Here is a 16,630-nt window from a genome sequence, read left to right on the forward strand (position 1 = left end):
ATTTATGAATTTGTTCATTCTACGTTAAGTGAGCACCTATTAATATCAGGAAGTAAGTTGTTTACTTATTTATTCATGCAGCTTTCTTTAAGTAAGAGGATACAAGCAAAACAAAACAAAACAGCCAAATAAGTGAGTGTGCCACATCGTTACAGGACGATAAATGCTATGAGAAAAAACAGGTACAGAATAAATGTGATGAAAGATGAGAGTAAGTGGCAACTTTAAACAGTGTGATGAAGAAAACCCTCTCTGAGAAGGTGATAGTCCAGCAAATGCTTGAAGCTGATGAGAAAATTGGGTTATACAAATGTTTAAGGAAGTGGGCACAAGGGAAGGCAAAGTTTTGAGAGGAAAGAAATAGTAATATATTTGCACTTATGAGAAAGATCTAGCAGAAAAATAAAAATATAATAATGAGAGAGGAAGGAATTACTGAAACATCAAGCAGTGAAAAGTGAATCAGTGAACACATGGAAGGTTGCTTTAGAGAGGAGGAGGGACTCTGCTTGTACAATAGATGGAAAAGCAGAGCACCACGGCATTTTTGCATCAGATTGGAACTGCATACACTGGAGAGCAGATCCCTCAGAGGGTATACGACAGCACTGTCAAATTTCCATCTCTTACACTTTTCTTCTCTAAAAGCAGACATTTTAGTTCACGACTTATTGTGGCCACTGATTATTTTGGTGGAGAGTGAAAAAACACTGAATGGTGGTAAGACAGGCTTATGTGCAGAAGACACACTGAGAAAGAAGAGGGTAAATGTCCAAACATCATTTGTCTCTATATCCCAAGCTTTCGTGTTTCTTACCAACTGTGCTTGGAGGTGGAATGGTTCACTGTAACCCATACTCTTAGGGTTGTTTGTAGGAGTCAGTGAATATCCACGCTATTTCAGAGAGGCGCTGCTCTAGGGGATCTGCTTTGTTGCTGAGAGGCAGATGCTCAGAGTCTCCGGCTGGAAAAATAAATTCAGTCTACTGGTTTATCGGAGCTTCTGTGTGCTGACAAGTTTGAATAAACATGGATCGTAAAGCCCCTTCCCCACACCGCCCCTGGCTCACTGCAGAGGCCAGCCCAAGACTTCTCTCTCTGCCAAACCATGTCCTTCCTCAAAATTTGGCTTTCCTATCAAATTTTATTTTGTTTTATTTTTGCCTTTGGCACAAGAAATCTGAGAAACAAATTCACATATATTCACCAGAGTATCCAAATAAGCGAATCTTCGCAAAAAGCATTTGCTTTATCAAGAGAGGTTCAATTAATCAATAAAAAGGAGCAGCTGATGGGAAGCAGTGGGAGCAGCTCTCAGGGACAGATATTCTTGAATAGCTCTCTGGGATTCTTATATCTAGCAAGTGATTTGCCTTGCTCACTGCATGTTACTTTTTTTTTTTTCTTACAACCTATTTAGTTATATACAAATAATGTTATTCAATTCATCTCATCAACAAACAGTTACTGACTGGGTGTCAAGAACTATGCTTAGTTCCTAGCACATGCTAATGAGATGACAGGTTGCCTTATTCTCAAGGGAATGTAGCCTAATTGGGGAGACAAGTCACAAACGGCTGCTATTCCTACAATAGGACAAGCACCATGACAAACTTATGCCCAAGATGCTGCTGATATACAGAGTAAAGTACTTAGCAGAGTCTGTGGGCTCAAGGAATACTAGAGATTCCTGAAAGTTCAAGGGTGAGCAGAAGTGAGCCAAGCCAACAAGGGTGGGAAGGGCATTCCTGATAAATCACCAGAAGGTAGAGTAGGTCACGATAGGGAGATAGGTAGATAGATAGACAGGCAAACAGACTCTGGTTTCTGTATTGTTTAAAATGGACGAACTAAAATTTAACATTCAGGAATACCTAGCTCACTGGAACCACTCCTTCTAAGCTAGATAAATACTGCCTTGCATGTAACATATCTACAGGACTATTCTATTCTCTAACATACTGTCCTTGAAGAAATAGGCCTGCGATTTAGAGGACAAAAAGTTAAGGCTGGAATACACTATTTTCCAGTCCAATTTGTTTGTAACAGAGGCAGAAAGCTATGGCAAAAGCCATTCCCTACAAAAACAAAGTGAAAAGTTCTACGGAGTTCAAATGTTGACTACATAGTGAACTGACTATGGAATTTTCAGACGTCTTTTTGCTTTGAAGACATATTGACATGATGTCCCTTGAAAGAATATAATCATCCTCTTGAAATCATTTTGAATATACTCCACGTGTTACAGATTGTTATTTATCTAAGACTGTTTATTCTCTCTGAAGTTTCCAGTGAAAGTCAACCTTAGTCAGAAGCTGTGTCAAGCTGTAAAAATAAATATATCTGACAGTTCTGAGAATGCTTGAATTTAAAAAAAAAGTATAAAAATTGGATAATTCTGCTTCATAAAAGCAAAACTTATATTTTAGGATCTCCAAATTTTCACTCCAATCATAGTAATTATGCTTCATTATCAATTGAATGTGCTACAGAAAAGAAATTGACCTACTGAATGAACAGATTTGTCACTCAGGATTTAATATTTTAAGGTTATTATGAAAAGGTTTTGAAAAAGAATATCCCTTTTTTACCTGAAGGTAAGACTCTACTGCTATCATAAATGCAGAACCTAAAAGTAGTTTCAACAGTGCAATTATAAAATACAGAACCTCTGACCCTATTCTTGTGTTGTACCAGTTGTATAGCACTGATGTTTAGTTGCCTCTGTCCATACACACTGCAAGACAATCAAGCAAAAACAAACAAACAAAAACCAAAAAGGAAACAACAAACAAAACAACAACAACAAAAACTTTTAATAACATATTGAACTACATGAAGATGGTGGCTGATGCTTAGACCTACATAAGTATGGGTCTTTGTCAGTGCCTATACTTTTCACACACTGGCAGAATGAGCTCTGAGCGTTCTCTGAGTGTTGCTGTACAAAGCATATTCCTGGGGTTTCATCTTTTAACAGAAGATGACACTACTCTGTATTCATTTACCACGATGTAAACAACTGAGATTTTCTTGGTCATCTCTCCCTTTGTGTGACCTTATCTTTCTGGTGTTGACCATATAGCTCCTTGAAGATCACATTTTTGTAGAATAACAACAGAAAGATTAAGTTATGACATGTACTTCTGATATGTACTTCCCCTAATCATTATGTGCATTCCCACATTTTGGTATAAAGACTGGAAGCATGCAAAGATACTATCTGTGTTCTACAGATAAGGCCACTGTGCCCTCCACAGTTTCTGGACACTTTCAATTACCTTGTGTTTCACTTTTCAAGTTCTCAGAATTTGCCAACTCAGTGACAGTACTTTCACTGATTCTCACAAGTGTGATTTGTATTTGATAAATACTTTGTATATGATTTATATAAGCAATGCCATACTATATCCAATTCCTGATACATAACGTGATGATTAAAAATAGAGACCACTACACTAGAGGAGAGAATACATTGATTCAAAACCGGGTTACTGACCTTGCCTTGCTTCTCTGTCAGTGAGGGGCACTATTGTTTTGCCCAGTGTCTGAAGCCAAACTTGAGTTTTACCTTAAACATCTCCCTTCCCTCAACTTCCTCATTCATCTCCCCAATTCTACCCTTACATTTCTCTCAAATACATCTACTTCTCTTGATAACTCCACCATTATTTGATTACAGTGATTTCTCAGCTAAAATATTCCAAATGTTTTCCAACCTATGGTAGCACAAGATTGACTGTGGTGCTTTTTGTGGAAGGACTTTGTCATCTTCATTGTATTAGCTATCTATTGATGCATAACAAATTCTCACCTATTTCACAGCTTAAAGCAACACATGTTTGTTATCTCATAGGGTCTATGAGTCAAAATCAGGTATGATTTAGCTGACTTCTAGGCTTCAGAGTCTTTCATGGCACTGAAATCAAAATGTTTCATCTGAAAAGTTCGATGAGGGAAAGATTGATTTCCAAGCTCATGCAGTTGTTGGCAGGATTTCTTTTGAGTTGTTGGATGGAGAGCCTTAGATCCTTGCTAGCTGCCAGCCAGTGGCTGCTCTCCATACCTTGCATGGGATTCACTCTGTAAGGCAGCATCCAACATGGCAGCTTGTTGGAACAGAACCAACAAAGGATAGAGTCCGATAAAAGATGAAGGCCAGAATCTCATGTAACAGAATCACAAAGTGGTAACCCATTATCTTTGAGATATTCTACTGGCTAGAAGCAAGCCATGGGTCCTCCCCACACTTAAGGAAAAGGGATTACACAAGATCATAAACCAAGTGGCAGGGATCATCGGAGGCGATCATAGAGTCACTTGGCCACATTCATCATTTCCTTCAGTTTCTTAAACTTCCCATAATTTCAGGTAAAAACTTCTGCAGTCCATACAAATGTAGCTTCAAAGGAAATCTCTGAGGATACATGTGTTGACAAGGGGACCTTCTTATGTGCTCCCTTACCACACTTTATTTCTCCTTTCTACTTACTTACATTTCATTTCTCTTTACTAGTCACATTTTATTACTATATTATTGTTGTCTCCTTTATATACTAAATAAAGACCTTGGCTGCCTTATTCATTACCAATGCCTAGCACAGACTCTGCTACATAGTATGTGCTAAAAAAATATTTCTTACATAAATAAAGAAATGACTTCATTAAATGCTCTGTGGGCTGACATGTTGTTCTCTGTTATTTACCTTCATAAGTTGAAAAATTCCTCTAGCTTGATTACCTTAACACATCAATTCTGTCATTATCATCAATGAGTGGATCAAAACCCCTCTAGAATTTATTTATTGTTTCTGCTTTTACCATCTCTCAGATTAATGAGCACCATTATTTAATAACTGCATGCACTATCATAAACTTACTTCTTTCTTGATTCAAGAAGACACTTTTATTTATATCATTCCAATATCCAATAATCAGTCTGATGCTCATAGCTTCTACAACCCTCAGAAAGCTAAAGACTGCAGTCTAAACACTTTACCACCTTCCCCTTACCTCATTGAAGAATTCCAGCCTTATTGTTCTGTCTTCATATGAAAAATATCTAATATTTTTGATTAGCTGGCCTTGCCTGGATCTTCTCCAACTATATTATATCTTCTTTAAGGTAAATGAACAAAATTTTACACATGTACACAATGGTTTTGTTCAAGAGAACACAAGTTTCTTATTGAACATTTAATGTATAAAAATAAAGATGGTGCATTTTCTGTAAGATATTTTATAATGGCCTTGGTTCTAGGGTAAATTGGTATCTGAGAAGGCTTTGAAGTTGAAATGTTGGCTTGAGTAAATTAAATGCTATGGTTAAAAATTGCACTATGTTAAGTCTGCAGATAAAGTTTGTCTTCTATAAACTCCATAATAATTTTCTTAATCTCTATCTTTACTTAAGACTATTCCTCCCTGAGTTTACAAGCAGTATTAAGTATTTTTTTTAAGTAGCTTATGCTTACCAGAAGAATGATAGAAAATTAAGTTGGAAAATTAGACTAGAACCAGTCACAATGGACCACAGATCCTTCCTATGGCATTTTGACTTAATGCTACAGAAGTGTGGAGACACTGAAAATTTTGGTGCAGAGGAATACCATGATGAGAACTGAGCTTCCAAAAGGATGAAAAGAACATTTTGAGGTTGTCACCATAATTGCAGGAAGTGGAGAGGATGAAGAAAAATGATGATGGTGATAACAAGATAAAGATAAAAAGCATAAATATGATACATTTCATATGTAGTGGAAGAGAGGGTATTTATATTAACTTTTAGATTTTGAGCCTAGATGACTGGAGGTGTAGTAATGCCATTAGAAGGAAAAGGGAACACAAGAGGGAAGAAAGCAGATTACAAAGGGCAGGGGATGGGATTCAGTTTGTAATATCCTGAGCCTGAGGGGCTGCCAGATATTCAAGGTATAAATGACCACAGGCTGTCAAAAATAAATATGTGCTTATAAAGTTGGTGTAAGGATTAAATGACGTGTTGTGTTTACTGGAGTCTCTGGCACACAGTAATACTAGATAAATAGTATTAAACAAAATTTCCAAAACTCATTATCAGGATTCAATGAAGAACAAGCATTTTGATACATAAATTTTCATCAAGGTGTGAAAAAACTGAAGCTCAGGATATTTAAATAACTTTCATAAGCCCTCAAAGCCAATAAGTACTGAATTGGACATTTTCCGAGCTCAATCACAAAATTACTACATAAGCAAGAAATAACAGTATTATAAAATTTAAATTATCGTGATATTATGGGAAGTACCACTCAACTAAATAGTAAATGTCTGGTTTGATACTGAAAAAAATTCATCAAGGTGAAATCCTAAATTTCAGAGAGATAAAATAGCTATCAATGATATTTAATCATCTAAAATTTCCCCCTAAGACCAGAATGCTAGTATTTTATGAAACTAATAAGATCATTATACATTTTTAATTATTTACTTATAAATTCAAAACATGTCTAAAAATTCATGAAGAAAGTAAGGATTCCTTTAAAAAAAAAATAAATTTTGAAGTAGAGTCAAGATAGCAGAGGAGTACCAGACTGAGATGATATCAGGTCGCAGGAGTTCAGCTAGATAGTTATCAAGCCATTCCAAACACCTACAAACCCAACAGGAGATCAAAGAGAAGAAGAGGAGTAATTCTAGAAACAGAAAATCGACCACTTTCTGAAAGGAAGGACCGGAGGAGAAGTGAATCCAAAGTGACAGGAAGATAGACCGCAGCAGGGAGGGGCCAGCTCCTGGCAAGCGGTGGAGCAACAGAGCACAAAATTTGAACTTTTAGAAGTCTATTCCACTGAGGGACATCACTCCAGAGGCTAAACGGGGGTGGAGCCCTCAAGAGGACAGTGTGGTCTCATGCCCCGTGGGGTCACAGAAGGATTGGAAGTGTCTGAGTGTAGCAGAGCTCACAGGTATCTGAGCAGGGAAGCCGGCTACAGAGACAGAGCCAAGGAATGAACTCTCAGCTTGGGGTTACCTTGAACTGTGATCTGTGGCACAGTCGGGCCACTGCTGTTTGAGCAGATCTGGGGAGACCCACCTTCATCCACCAGAAGAACAGAGCAGCAGGAATCTGCTGGGTTGGAGACTCCGAATGGGGCTGTGTGCCAGAGACAGAGATGGTCGGTCACAGGCTGGGTGAGCTTGGAGCGTGGCCAGAGACCAGGGAAAAAGGAGTGATTGACTGCTTTTCTCTGAGGGAGCACTGAAGACCGGGGACCCAAGCTCTCGGCTCCTCCAGGCCAGAGATTGGGAGGCTGCCATTTTCATTCCCATCCTCCAGAGCTCTATGGAAAGCGTTCAGGGAACAAAAGCTCCCAAGTGTGAACCCAAGCAGATAACTTAGCCCGGCCCCTGGCAAGGGCAGAACAATTCCGCCTTGAGCAAAGACATTTGAGAATCATACAACAGACCCATCCCCCAGAAGATCAGCAAGAACATCCAGCCAAGACCAAGCTCACTGATCAAGGACAACAGTGGAATTCCAGAGGACGGGAAAGCAAAGCAAGGAATTCATGGCTTTCTCCCCATGATTCTTTAAGTCTTGCAAAGTTAATTAAACTTATTTTATTTATTTTTTTCTTATTCTAATTTTTTAACTTCTCCTCTTTCCTCATTTAACTTTTTTAAACTAGTTTATCTTAACAATAACTTTCTTTAAAAAATCTTTTTAAACCTTCAATATTATAGTCATATTTTATCCTTCATTGTATCTAACTTTATTTTTTGTATACATATAGGGTTTTTTCTTCTAAAAAATTTTGGAATATGATTTCTTCTAATAGATCAAAATATACCTTAAATCTAGCACAGGGCTTTGTTCTAGTCTCCAGCCTGAACAAATTCTCTCCACTTTCTTTTTCTTTCTTTTTTTAACAAACTGATCTTATCAATTCCTTTCTTAGAATTTTTTTTTAATTTTCGTCTTTACAGTCATATTCCATCCCTTCATCATGCTTACTGTATTTTGTATATATATATAAGCTTATCTTTAAAATTTTGGGAGGTAGTTTCTTCTAAGAGACCAAAATGCACCCAAAATCAAGTGGGTGGCTCTGTTTTATTCACCAGTCTAATATATATATATATTTTTTAAATTTTTTAAAAGTTTTCTAAACTTCTTTTTATACCCTTTCTCCTCCCCTGATTTGGGGTCTCTTCTGATTTGGTTAGCGTACATTTACATTTACATTTCTCTGGGTTCTTTGCCAACCTTTTAGTATTTTATTCTCTGGTACGTATATTCTTATCTGGATAAAATGACAAAGCAGAAAAACTCACCACACACACACACACACACACACACACACACACATACACAAAAGAACAAGAGGCAGTACCGAAGGCTAGGGACCTAATCAATATAGACATCGGTAATATGTCAGATCCAGAGTTCAGAATGACAATTTTCAAGGTGCTAGATAGGCTCGAAAAAGGGATAGAAAATATTAGAGAAACTCTGTCTGGAGAAATAAAAGCCCTTTCTGCAGAAATAAAAGAACTAAAATCTAACCCAGCTGAAATCAAAGAAGCTATTAATGAGGTGCAATAAAAAATGGAGGTTCTTACTGCTAGGATAAATGAGGCAGAAGAGAGAATTAGTGATACAGAAGACCAAATGACAGAGAAAAAAGAAACTGAGCAAAAGAGAGACAAACAAATACTGGACCATGAGGGAAGAATTCAAGAGATAAGTGATACCATAAGATGAAAAAATATTAGAATAACTGGGATTCCAGAAGAAGAAGAAAGAGAGAGGGGAGGCACAAGTTATACTGGAGTGAATTATTATAGAGAATTTCCCTAATATGGCAAAGGGAACAAGCATCAAAGTCCAGGAGGTGCAGAGACCCCCCTTCAAAATGAATAAGAATAGTTCCACATCCCGTCACCTAACAGTAAAATTTACAAATCTTAGTGACAAAGAGAAAATCCTGAAAGCAGCCTGGGACAAGAAGTCTGTAACATACAATGGTAAAAATATTAAACTGGCAGCAGACTTATCCACAGAGACCTGGCAGGCCAGAAAAAAACTGGCATGATATATTCAGAGCACTAAATGAGAAAGACATGCAGCCAAGAATACTATATTCAGATAGGCTATCACTGAAAATAGAAGGAGAGATAAAAAGCTTCCAGAAGAAACAAAAACTAAAACAATTTGTAAACACCAATCCAGTCCTAGAGGAAATATTGAGAGGGGTCCTCTAAGCAAAGAGAGAGCAAAGTAAAGAGAGAGACTAAAAGTAGTAGACCAGAAAGGAACAGAGACAATATACAGTAATGGTCACCTTATAGGCAATACAATGGCACTAAATTCGTATCTTTCAATAGTTACTCTGAATGTAAATGGACTAAATGCCCCAGTCAAAAGACACAGCGTATCAGACTGGATAAGAAACAAAACCCATCAATATACGGTCTAAAGAAACTCATTTTAGACCAAAAACAACTCCAGATTTACAGTGAGTGGGTAGAAAACAATTTACCATGCTAATGACATCAAAAGAAACAGGGGTGGCAATCCTTATATCAGATAAATTACATTTTAAGCCGAAGACTATAATAAGAGATGAGGAAGGACAATATATCGTACTCATAGGGTCTGTCCAACAAGAAGATCTAACAATTTTAAATATCTATGCCCCTATATAAACCAATTAATAACAAAACCAAAGAAACACATTGGCAATAATCCACTAATAGTAGAGGACTTCAACACCCCCCTCACTGAAATGGACAGATCATCCAAGCAAAAGATCAACAAGGAAATAAAGGACTTAAATGACACACTGGACCACATGGACATCACAGATATATTCAAAAATTCCATCCCAAAGCAACAGAATACACATTCTTCTCTAGCGCACATGGAACATTCTCCAGAATAGATCACATCCTGGGTCACAAATCAGGTCTCAACTGGTACCAAAAGATTGGGATCATTCCCTGCATATTTTCAGACCACAATGCTCTGAAGCTAGAACTCAATCACAAGAGGAAATTTGGAAAGAACCTAAATACATGGAGGCTAAAGAGCATCCTACTAAAGAATGAATGGGTCAACCAGGAAATTAAAGAAGACTTGAAAACATTCATGGAAACAAATGATAATGAAAATACAACTGTTCAAAATCTTTGGGATATAGCGAAGGTGGACCTGAGAGGAAAATACACAGAGATACAAGCCTTTCTCAAGAAACAAGAAAGGTCTCAAATATACAACCTAACCCTACACCTAAAGGAGCTTGAGAAAGAAGAACATAGAAAGCCTAAATCCAATAGAGAAGAGAAATAATAAATATCAGAGCAGAAATCAATGAAATAGAAACCAAAAAGAAAACAACAACAACAACAAAAACAAAAACAGCAGAACAAATCAACAAAAAACTAAGCTGGTTCTTTGAAAGAATTAATAAGATTGATAAACCCCTGGCCAGACTTATCAAAAAGAAAAGAGAATGGACCCAAATTAATAAAATCATGAATGAAAGAGGAGAGATCACAATCAACACCAAAGAAATACAAACAATTATAAGAACATATTATGAGCAACTATACACCAGCAAATTTGACAACCTGGAAGAAATGGGTGCATTCCTAGAAAGGTATAAAGTACCAAAACTGAACAAGGAAGACATAGAAAACCTGAACAGACCCATAACCAGTAAGGAGATTGCAGCAATCATCAAAAATCTCCCAACAAACAAGAGCCCAGGGCCAGAGGGCTTCCCAGGGGAATTCTACCAAACATTTAAAGAAGAATTAATACCCATTCTTCTGAAACTGTTCCAAAAAATAGAAATGGAAGGAAAACTTCCAAATTCATTTTATAAGGCCAGCATTACCTTGATCACTATGCAAAGACCCCATCAAAAAAGAGAATTACAGACCAATATCCTTGATGAACACAGATGTGAAAATTCTCACCAAAATACTAGCCAATAGGATCCAACAGTACATTAAAAGGATTATTCACCACAACCAAGTGGGATTTATTCAAGGGCTACAAGGCTGGTTCAACATCTGCAAATCAATCAATGTAATGCAATACATTAATAAAAGAAAGAATAAGAACCATATGATATTCTCAATAGATGCTGAAAAAGCATTTGACAAAGTACAGCATCCTTTCTTCATCAAAACTCTTCAAAGTGTAGGGATAGAGGGTACATACCTCAATATCATCAAAGCTATCTATGAAAAACCCACCACAAATATCATTCTCAATAGAGAAAAACTGAGAGCTTTTCTGCTAAGTTCAGGAACACGGCAGGGATGTCCATTATCACACTGCTATTCAACACTACTAGAAGTCCTAGCCTCAGCAATCAGACAACAAAAGGAAATTAAAGGCATCCAAATCGGAAAAGAAGAAGTCAAACTATCACTCTTCGCAGATGATATGATACTATATGTGGAAAACCCAAAAGAGTCCACTCCAAAACTGCTAGAACTTGTATAGGAATTCAGTAAAGTGTCAGGATATAAAATCAATGCACAGAAATCAGTTGCATTTCTCTATACCAACAACAAGACAGAAGAAAGAAAAATTAAGGAGTCAATCCCATTTACAACTGCACCCAAAATCGTAAGATACCTAGGAATAAACCTAACCAAAGAGGCAAAGAATCTGTACTCAGAAATCTATAAAGTTGGGGCACCTGGCTGACTCAGTGGGTTAAAGTCTCTGCCCAGGGTCCTGAGATCGAGCCCTGCATGGGCTCAGCAGGGAGCCTGCTTCCTCCCCTCTCTCTGCCTGTATCTCTGCCTACCTGTGCTCTCTGTCAATTAAATAAATAAAAATCTTAAAAAAAAAGAAATCTATAAAGTACTCATGAAAGAAATTGAGAAAGACACAAAGAAATGGAAAAATGTTCCATGCTCATGGATTGGAAGAACAAATATTATGAAAATGTCTATGCTACTTAAAGCAATCTACACATTTAATGAAATCCCTATCAAAATACCATCCATTTTTTTCAAAGAAATGGAACAAATAATCCTAAAATTTATATGGAACCAGAAAAGACCTCAAATAGCCAAAGGAATGTTGAAAAAGAAAGCCAAAGTTGGTGGCATCAACAGACTTCAAGCTCCATTATGAAGTGGTCATTAAGACAGTGTGGTACTGGCACAAAAACAGACATATAGATCAATGGAACAGAATAGAGAGCCTATAAATAGACCCTCAACTCTATGGTCAACTAATCTTCAGCAAAGCAGGAAAAAATGTCCAGTGGAAAAAAGACAGTCTCTTTAACAAATGGTGTTGGGAAAATTGGACAGCCACATGCAAAAAAATGAAACTGGGCCATTTCCTTACATCACACATAAAAGTAGACTCCAAATGGATGAAAGACCTCAATGTGAGAAAGGAATCCATCAAAATCCTTGAGGAGAACACAGGCAGCAACCTCTTTGACCTCAGCTACAGCAACTTTTTCCTAGGAACATCGCCAAAGGCAAGGGAAGCAAGGGCAAAAATGAACTATTGGGACTTCATCAAGATCAAAAGCTTTTGCACAGCAAAGGAAACAGTTAACCAAAAGACAACTGACAGAATGGGAGAAGATATTTGCAAATGACATATCAGATAAAGGGCTGGTATCCAAAATCTATAAAGAGCTTATCAAACTCAACACGCAAAGAACAAATAATCCAATCAAGAAATGGGCAGAGGACATGAACAGACATTTCTGCAAAGAAGACATCCAGATGGCCAACAGACTCATGAAAAAGTGCTCCACGTCACTCGGCATCAGGGAAATACAAATCAAAACCACAATGAGATACCATCTCAAACCAGTCAGAATGGCTAAAATAATAAGTCAGGAAACAACCGGTGTTGGCAAGGATGTGGAGAAAGGGGAACCCTTCTACACTGTTGGTGGGAATGTAAGCTGGTGCAGCCTCTCTGGAAAACAGCATGGAGGTTCCTCAAAAAGCTGAAAATAGAGCTACCCTACAACCCAGCAATCACACTACTGGATATTTACCCTAAAATACAAATGTAGTAATCTGAAGGGGTATGTGCACCCAAATGTTTATAGCTGCAATGTCCACAATAGCCAAACTATGGAAAGAACCTAGGTGTCCATCAACAGAGGAATGGATAAAGAAGATGTGGTATATATATACAATGGAACACTATGTGGTCATCAAAAGAAATGAAATCTTGCCATATGCAGTGACGTGGATGGAACTAGAGGGTATTACGTTGAGCAAAATAAGTCAATCAGAGAAAGACAATTATCATATGATCTCCCTGATATGAGGAATTTGAGAGGTAAAGTGGGAGGTTTGGGCGGTAGGGAAGGAAAAAAATGAAACAAGATTGGATCAGGATGGAGACAAACCGTAAGAAACTATTAATCTCACAAAACAAACTGAGGGTTGCTGGGGGAGGGGGGTATGGAGAGGGTGGTTGGGTTATGGACATTTGGGAGGGTATGTGCTATGGTAAGTGCTGTGAAGTGTGTAAGCCTGACAAGTCACAGACCTGTTCCCCTGGGGCTAATAATACATTACATATTAATAATAAATAAATAAATTTTGAAAATTTTAATTAACAGAAATATAGGTTAGGGATGGTTCTAAAATAGTGAAAGAAAACTACTTGGAACGAAGAGGCTCCAAAGACAAAAATATTAACATTTACATATCAAAGAGTAACTTCCAGGTTTAAAGCATCAGTGAAAAATTTCACTGCTCCCTTCTCCTAAGGTAAATCATACCAAAAGAATTAGAATAGTAAGAAACAGATAGACAAGACATTTTGGCAAAATTAGGAGATAAAATAATAAGTAAAATAAAAGAGTGACAAACTTCATCTTTGTGGAATCCAGCAGACACATATACTCCTATAATAGAAAATTTGAGAAAAGGATGTCAGTTACAGTGAGGAATGCACAGGGGTATAAGATCATCCACAGATTGTACTCTGGCCATTGCAGATCTAAAATAGCAGATTTTCAAAGTGTAGACCACTCTAAGAGCAAAAATCAACAGAAAAAGGATTTAAGTAGGGCTGAAGCAGGTATTAATAAATTAGAAAAAAATGAAACAAAGAAATAAGTTTAAAAATGCAATAACTGACTAGAAATAAAAGACAAAATACTGTTAATTACTCATAGAAGTAAGGAATAATATGAGTACACAGAATAAGAAACAACAATAGGTAGACAATGACAGAAAATTAGAAGAATTATTTGAGATCACATTGCTCAAATCTATGCAAATGAAACCTAAAGCATACATGAAAATAATGATATCCAGGAAAAAATATAAAATACCAAAATCATTCCCAGAAGATGTAAGAAACGCTAAATTATTTTATTAACATGGGAAAAAAGAGAACTTTGTCATGAAGCTACCCTATAAAAGGCTTTGCATGTGGGTTATTTTGCAACATAATTCTGGAAAAAAATAATTGAGAATTTGAGCTCAGACGATCTCTGAATTGCTCTAGTGGAGAGAAATGGGTAAAAAACACCCATTAGAGTGTTTGATATGGAGAAATCATTCCTATTCAAATAAAAAGCTAGGCAGTGATGGCCACTATCACCAAAACATTTGAACACTGTTCTGGAGGAACTAGCAAACAAAATTTGACGAAGGGGGAAAAAAGAATTATAAAATTTAGAAAATAAAACCATTGTCCATACTTTATAACAGTAGATATGCAAAAGGTTCAAGAGAATCTACTGGAAACTATTACCAAGATTATGTAAGAGGATCAGTCACAAAATGATTGTACACAACATAGACTTCCTATAGTCATCAACAGCAAGATAAAAGCATATTATGGAAGAAAATATCCAAAACAATAGTAATAAAACAACCACAAAAGGGAAGATTCCTAGAAATAAACATGTAGAATGTGTACAAAAGTTTAAAACAAGAAACCCGAACAAGTCTTGAATAAATAGAAAGATACACTCCATTTCTCTATATGAATTTTTAAACATCCTATAAATATCAGTTATCCCTAAATTAATCTATACATTTAATATGAATACAATAATATAACAAGAGCATATTTTTAGAAGTAAACAAGCGGACAGTGAATTTCATTGGAAAAACAGGTTGAGAAAAAATCAGGCAAATTCAACTTGAAGAAAAATAATGAGGAATTTGTCTTCTGAGATAGAAAAAATATCTAATAAAATTGCCACAAAAGAAGTGTAGTTCTGACACTTAGATAGGTAGACAATTAATGGAGCAAAACAGATTGCATGTTGGTGAACTGAGTCTTTGTTCTGATATCCCCAAATCCCCACACTTGTTTTTCTCTTATGTGAATGGCATAGAACTGTATTTCCCAGACTTCTCTGTATATATAGTCTTTCTGTGCCCCATGCCCTCAATCTTCTGGCTGGGTTCATGCAAAGAAAGGCATTGGCAGGGGCTGGCAGGGAGGAAGGGGGGAAAATCCACGTTATATCTCAGGTACTCTCTCTCCATGACTCCTGATCCTGTAGGACAGCCACTACTTCCATGATCTCATTTCCCAATGAACATCCCTTGAAATGGCTGTCTTTCAATGGGAGCATTGACTTTCTGGCTCTGATCACTAACTTCTTGTCTTATCACTACAACAGCAGGATTGGTATCAACTTCCTGCTGTTGCTAATCTCTGCCCTCTATTTGGTACCACTATTTCCTCCGCTATTTCCTGTAACACATTCCCTATGTAAATGCTCTGTAATACCTAGAGTGATTTCTGTGTCCCCACCTAGACCCCAGCTCTTCCTGCTGGCAATGTGTATTAGCAGAGAAAAAGGTACCAGTCAACTCTTGCATTGAGAAAATTGGAGAGAGATTTGGGGGGGAAAAATACTATGGTCCATCTCATTTCTTATACCAAAACAAAATCCAGATGAGTCAACAATTAATATTTGAAAACATTCTGTAAATGTGCTACAAGAAATCACAGGAGCATAAAACCTTACTATGACACAAAACTCAGATGTGGAAGAAAAGATAGACAAATAAGACTACGTAAATATAAAAAAGCAATCACAAAACAAAAGCAGTGTAAACAAAGTCAACCTATAAAATGCATATTGACAACTTACATCACAGATAATGGGCTAATTAACCTGCTACATATCTCCCCAAACAATGCACAATATAAGAAAAAATGAGCAAAAGCATGACTGGACAGTTCACAAAAGGAAAAAACATAAAGATCTGAAATATCTTAAATACATATGACTATGTTAAGTCTCACTCACAATAAAAGAAAAACAAATTTAAACTATAATGACATACCCATCTGGTAGGAAATTGATAATGCTTTGTAGGAAAAAGGTACTTCACACATTGCTAGTAGAATGGACAGTTCTCTTCAGAAAGCAACTGGGCACTAACTACCAATATAAAAATGCACACTCAAGTCCTAGCAATTATATTTCAAGAAATTTACTCTTCCACTACAGTTGCATATTTGCAAATTGAAATATTTATTAGGATGTTTATGGAGGCATTGTGTTAAGTGTAGCAGAAGATTGAAAATAATCTCAATGTCTTCACTGGTTACTACTTAGGACATACAATGAAATTTTAATATCATTGAAAAGCACAGCATCTC

The sequence above is a fragment of the Lutra lutra genome, chromosome 6 (genome assembly GCF_902655055.1).
Source record: "Lutra lutra chromosome 6, mLutLut1.2, whole genome shotgun sequence".
Taxonomy (NCBI): domain Eukaryota; kingdom Metazoa; phylum Chordata; class Mammalia; order Carnivora; family Mustelidae; genus Lutra; species Lutra lutra.